Source organism: Lepus europaeus, chromosome 17 (genome assembly GCF_033115175.1).
Source record: "Lepus europaeus isolate LE1 chromosome 17, mLepTim1.pri, whole genome shotgun sequence".
Lineage (NCBI taxonomy): Eukaryota > Metazoa > Chordata > Mammalia > Lagomorpha > Leporidae > Lepus > Lepus europaeus.
Window position 1 is genome coordinate 78,530,268 of NC_084843.1, and position 6,457 is coordinate 78,536,724.

At 49.4% G+C, this 6,457-nt stretch overlaps 1 protein-coding gene across 3 annotated transcripts in view; it reads right to left on the minus strand.

Annotated features, from left to right (window-relative positions):
- Window positions 1-5,707, minus strand: part of MAPK8 (mitogen-activated protein kinase 8) — a 114,073-nt gene extending 108,366 nt beyond the window's left edge. For 2 of the 3 annotated variants that reach the window (XM_062215063.1, XM_062215064.1), the window contains exon 1: window positions 5,619-5,707. The gene's annotated coding sequence lies outside the window, so the exon portion shown is untranslated. The remainder of the gene's footprint in view (window positions 1-5,618) is intronic. The other variant, XM_062215066.1, reaches the window with a different exon arrangement.
- Window positions 5,708-6,457: the final 750 nt, after the last annotated feature.

The window sequence follows — 6,457 nt, forward strand, 5'->3', positions numbered from 1 at the left end:
CACTTCCAGTCCGCTTCCTGCTAATGCACCTGGGAGGCAGCACATGACGGCCCAAGTGCTTGGACCCTTGCTGCCCACGTGGCAGGATGAAGCTCTGGGCTCCAGGCTTTGGTATGGCCTAGCCCTGGCTGTCTGCAGGCATTTGGGGAAAGGCTGGAAAACCAAACAATCAGCCTGTGTGTGTGTGTGTGTGTGTTAGTCTCTTTCAAGTAGATAGAAACTTTTTTTTTTCCTAAACACAGATCTGGCCTTATGTCTTCAATCTCAATACAAAAGATTTGAGCATTGCAGTCAGTATTTGAATAGTATCTTTTCGACTATCTGCTTTCTACATATCTGAAAATTCTGTTGTATTTCAAAGTGAATTTGAGGTAACTACAAGGTTTATTCTTATGATCTGGATTTTGACTAATCTACACCGCACTCTCAATTTTAACCTGAGATTAGAAAAGAAGATGTCTTGCTTTCTGCAGTTTATTGAGTGGATATATTTTAAAATGCAGAGCAAAAGAAGTCCTCAAACGCCCTATGGCAAAATAGTCTCAGTGAAATGACTAACAGGATTTGCTCCCTCGTGCTGTAACATAAACATACTTATGTTTACCCTTATCTACCACCAAATTATACCCAGATCACTAAAGGTAAAGACTGCCTTCCATCATCTGGCTCTCACATCACTTAATATCTGGTTTCTAAGTAAATATTGCCGTTCAAAGCCACTATTATTTCACAGTTACTGTCCTCAAGGAAGGACAAAAAAAGGTATCATTATAACCATAGAAACGCTACACAGAAACTCAGAATAACAAAAAGATAATCTTTCTAGTGCTACTAACAAATAATCTCCCTTGTTTTTCTAGAGGGGTCTAGAAAATGCTTAGTGAACTGATGTGGTTACCAGGTCTCTGACACATCTGTAATCATTATGGGGTCAAATATCCCAATAAGATTAAATTAAGATGTCTTCGGGCAGGCGCTGTGGCTCAGTGGGTTAATGCCCTGGCCTGAAGTACCGGCATCCGATATGGCTGCCGGTTCTAGTCCCGGCTGCTCTGCTTCCAATCCAGCTCTCTGCTATGGCCTGGGAAAGCAGTAGAAGATGGCCCAAGTCCTTGGGCCCCTGCACCCACGTGGGAGACTGGGAAGAAGCTCCTGGCTCCGGATTGGTGCAGTTCCGGCTGTTGCGGCCATCTGGGGAGTGAACCATCGGATGGAAGACCTCTCTGTCTCTACCTCCCTCTGTAACTCTGCTTGTCAAATTAAAAGAAAAAAGTAAGCTGTCTTGGCATTCCGCTTTCTTCAAATGTGTTACATGATATAGCTATTCTCAGCTCCTGGACTGCCATTCCTTGGAATATCTGGAAAATAAACCAAGGAAAGCTTAGGCAATTCTCTGCTACTGGAAAGGCCAACAACTGTGTATTAGAGGTCATGGCAAATACGTTCCCTTCAATCTCTGCTTTGGGAACATTTCTGTATTTTAAAGCAGGGAGGACTGCTGGCCTAAATATTAACATAATTCATCTCAGACAATGCAGATTAGATGAGATGACCAAACTACAAATAAACCTTACAGAGCTGCAGAGGGAAACAACTGGCATGCTCTTCTGTAGGATTACGACGTACACTGAGTGTCAAGTTGGTTTTAAATTTACTTGACATTTTGCATTTGTTCAAAGTTAAAAATACTAAGTGATAACAATAGTTAAAAATGTCCTGAACACTTACATCTACCACGCAGGCCTGGCATCGGCGCCAGGCACCTGCAAATGCAACACCTTATTTAAAACTCACAGCCCTATGACAATTCAACAGGTCCAAATGTGCTAATTAATCTAAACCAGCCACACCACTGGGGTCATGGACTGGAACTTGGGAATGGCCCTAGTCCATATGAGCAATCACTGTGAGGTTTGGGTCCCTCAATTTCAAGAATTGGCCGGTTTTAGCCCAATCTGGTGTACAAGTAAAAGCTAACAGCAAACACAGACATATGTCATATGTATGATATAACTCAATAGCTTGAAAAAGAGTAGCAGCTAGTAAGATTTTCAAAAGCATCAGATACAATTTTGAAAACCTGGGTTTCAGTGAAATCTGGCCTGCCTAGAGATTTGCATGGGTTCTCTGCTTGAGGGAAGCCTCACACATCTTTTCGGAGCGCAAGTCCACTGCTTAGATACGTCTCATGTTCCATCCTTGGTCATAAGCTTCTTACGGCTAATGAACCTCCATTTTCATTTCTTTCACAAAGTCTCTGAGAGCAGCAAGTCTCCTCAGAAAGCATGGCGCTGTAGAATGAACAGAATCTACCATTCAAACAATAACAATCTTGAGCTTATGGTTATGCTTTTCTTTTATAGTCTGGCTAACTCAACAATGTTCTCTGCTAACAACTACCAGAAGCCTAACTCTGACTGCTGTTCTGGACCCCAGCTTCTTTCTGAAGAAACACCTAATTGGGAACAAACTTCTATTTAAAAAAAAAAAAGGCATTCTGACAGCCTCAGTTGCTTAAGACTCCAGAGTCAGCTAAGTAACAAGTGAACCTAGGTCTGCTCCCAGACCATATTATTTTAATACTTCTGTCAACTTTCAGGTGGTAAAATCTGTTGAATCAGAACTCATTTCTGAAATCAAATTCAAGTTAACCTGAATTAGCATAAGAATGCAAAGCTTCTAAATATTCAGGTAAAGAGTTCATGACTAAGACAATAAGCATCACAGCTCACTAAAATAGGCAAATGATTCATATCTAAAGTTACACGGTTATAATGACTTCCTTGCATTACATGAATCAGAAAGGCTACTGCCCGTACCTCGGACTTGACCAGAGACCTCGAGAGAGCCGGCATCTAAAGCCAGACACTATTTCATTCTTCCACACGTGCAACAAAGCATCTCAACCACGCAGATGACTCAAATATGTCAAAACTCAGCCCAATGGCAAAGCCCCAACCAACCGAGGCAGGCGCCTACTCAACAACCTTAATTACCACCAGGATAGTTTGTGACTAGTCATTTAATAACAAATTACTTCAAGTTGTTTCACTGAACACTGTGGAGCACCACAAGGTCATTTCCCTAATATAAAGCAAGGGTATACTGAAGGTTCTAAGTGATCATTTTGATACAATTTACTCTTCTTCTAAGTCCTTTTCCAAGCCGCATTTCCTCCGCAATGTGAAGAGGTATGAAGGACAGCTTCCTGTTCCTCCAGGACACTCACAGGTGCCCTTTCCCAAGTCATTAAAGGAATGGATTTAGTTAACAGAAGCAGCGCCATCTCTCCCTCTAAAACATTTTTCAAATGCTGAGTGATTGCAACAGGCATGGGGTTTCTTCCCTGGCTGATGACAATAGTCTGGAATTAAAAAGCAGTGATCAATATGTAACTTTGTGAACATACTTTAAAAAACACTGTTGGAACACTCTAAAAGGATGAATTTTATGATATGTGAACTAAATGTAAAGAATGCTATCAAAAACAATTTAGGGAAAAAAAGCAACCACAAATCTAGTTCTGTAAATTGCCTGACCAAAGGGTTTTTATCAGTAAGTCCTACTGGAACCTGACATCTGACTAACTTAGTAAAGCAATTAAAATTTGGTATCTCAAGATTATCATTCCGTATTTTAATAAAGTATCACTTTATTATTGCTTCATTTCTACTAGACATCAAACAGTAAGTTCACCTCAACTTCTTTCATATCCAAAACAAATGCTAAAATGCACTAAGCAGTGAGTGGGGAACAACTATAACTTGAATAATTAGGTATTATTTTGAGTTTTAGTCCCACAAGTGTCATGAAGTGTTAATATAAGGAGTTAAACATTTCCAATTAATGTTTCTAAAATCCTACTAGAAGTTACATATTTCTAATAAAACATTTACACAGCCTATTTCCTTTTTTCTAGCTTTTCTACTGAAAGAAGTAGTCAAAAACCTCTCAATAGTTACAAGAAGATAAACGCAATCATTTCAGCCTCCTACTGAAATACCACCGTGTGTGTGTGTGTGTGTGTGTGTACGTACACCAGACACGCCCCGGCCCCCACAATCCAACTTACTTTATGAATCACCAGAAAACACTTAGACAAGGTTTTATTTTAGGATAGTGGATGGCCTAGAAGTGACAGGGGGAGAAAAATGACACCAAAGTGATTCAAAAGCCCATAACCCATCACCTATTATATGAAATCGATCGTTTGGCTATGTGGAAGAGAATCGCAGGAACCTTCCACAAACCATATGAACGTTAATAAAAGTTTTATTGAGCACTTACTATTTCCCCGGCTAGGGAAAGAGAAACAGATGGAAGACAGGCCTGCTCTCCAGGAAGTCCCAGGCTTTAGTCAGACACAGCACCACAGCCTCGGACCTCCTGGGTTTCACGTTAACCGCGGCGGCCGGGTCTGAGGTAGCCATCCCAAATGACCACAGGGCTAGAAGACCGGGCAAAAAAATAAAAAAAATTTTTGAAAGTAAAAGCTATTGTGGATTTAGATCAAAGATAACTCTATCTCCTCGTATAACATTCTACTTGAACTTCCAGAGATTCTGTTAAAAACTAGTAAAATGACCCAGCGCGCAACTCTACCTCCACACACGCATCGCTTATATAACCATCTCATTTAAAGGCACATCTGCTACATTGCAGCCAAGGCTTCCTCCTCCATTGAGGGCCGTCTTCCCTTTACATGTAAACCTCTCCCTGTGGGCGCAGCGGGGAGCAGCTAACGAACGAATGGATGGATGGATGGATGAACACACACACACGGATGTTCTCGCTGCCTAGCAGGTACTTGATGCTTAGCTGACAGACCAGAATTCCACCGGAAAGACCACCGCATCTACAAACAGCGACCACCGGACCTTGTCTCCTACCGCGCGGTCAACACGGCGATCCACGCACAGCACAGATGCGAGGGGGAACTTGAAGACGCCAAACTGTCCCAGGCGGCCTCGCTTCCACCACCCCCGGGGGTCGGGAAGGCCAGCGCAGACAAAGCGACGGCAGGGTGGGGAGCAGCAGCGCAGAGGTCACCACCCAAGTGACCCGCGCGCTGGCCACGGAGGCTGGGGGCCGGGATCGAGGGGCAGCCTCCACGCCCGAGCCGCGGGGCCTGGCCTCCCCCGGGCCGCCTTCGACTAGGAAGCCCGCGCACAAAGGAACCTCGCCGAGCGACACACGCACACACACACACGGTCCCCGTGGGCGCCGGGGCGGGCGCGCGGACCCTGTCGCCAGCGCGCCGGCCCCGGGCGCCCGCGGGCCGCCCGGGCCCCCTTCGCCCAAGTGCTTGCGAACTTGCCGCCCACCCCCACCTTCTCCTCCCGACGCGCAAGCGGGACCCCCGCGAGGAGGGCGCGCGACGGCGGCGAGGCGCGCGCGGGCCGGGCCGGGGCGGCGGGCCGGGGCGCGCGTCCGGCCCCCGCGGCCCCACGCCCCCCGCGGCCGCCCCCGCCCCCGGGGCCGCTATTGTTCCCGCGCCGCGCGCGCCCGCCCCCACGCCCGGGGAGGGGTTCGCGGCTGAGGAGAAGGCGGCGGCGGCGGCCGCACAATAACATAAACACGGCGGGGCCGCCGGCAGCCGCGGCGCCCGCCACACTCACCCGGCAGCGCAGCGAACAGCGACGGGGAAGCCCGCCGGCGGGCACGGGCGCCGTCCGGGCGGTCGCCGCGGCCGTTACCCAGCGCAGCTCGCGGCTCCGCGCTCCGGGCTGCGTCGTCCGGCCTCGGCCGCTCCGCTGAGTAACAGGGACGCGCGGGCCGTCACCGCGCACGCCCGCTCACGTCATCGCGCAGAGCCCCGCCCCCCGCGCCTTCGAGCGGCCCGCGGGGCGGGGCGCCCCGGGGCCCGGATTGCGGAGGCGGGGCCGCGGCCCGGGGGCGGGGCTGCCCGCCGCGGAGGTCGCCAGGAGGAGGAGCCCCCGGAGCGCCGCCCGACAGCCGCGTGCGAGGGGCGTGGCCGCGGGCCGGTGCGGGCGGGGTCCCGGTGGCGGCACGTGGCGGCGCGTGGCCCGGGCGGGTGGCGGCTGCCCCGCGGCGGTCCGCTGATGCGCGCCTGCACCTGCAGGGCTCCTCGCCCCGGGCGTGGAAGGTCAAACCAACCCGGCGAGCAGGTGCACCCACTTGGGCGCACACCTGGGAGACCGGAGCCGGTTACCTTGACCGGCTGGACTCTGCATACTGAGGACACCTGCCTGGGGCCCGGCGTCCGAGGCAAATCCAGGGCCTTTTTTAGCTCCCTGGAAAAATCCGCCTCCTGTTTGTTTTCTGAAAACGCACCTCACATTCCTTGCATTGCCGGGTTTACAGCTGAAACTCCGCAGAGAAATTGACAAGTCCTTAAAGACCCAACAATAGGAGGAAGGCACCTGTGTTACTGTCAGGCGTGCTGTAGAGCACATTTTAGGAATGTGTTCGAGGAAGTGTTACCAAATTGGGAAAG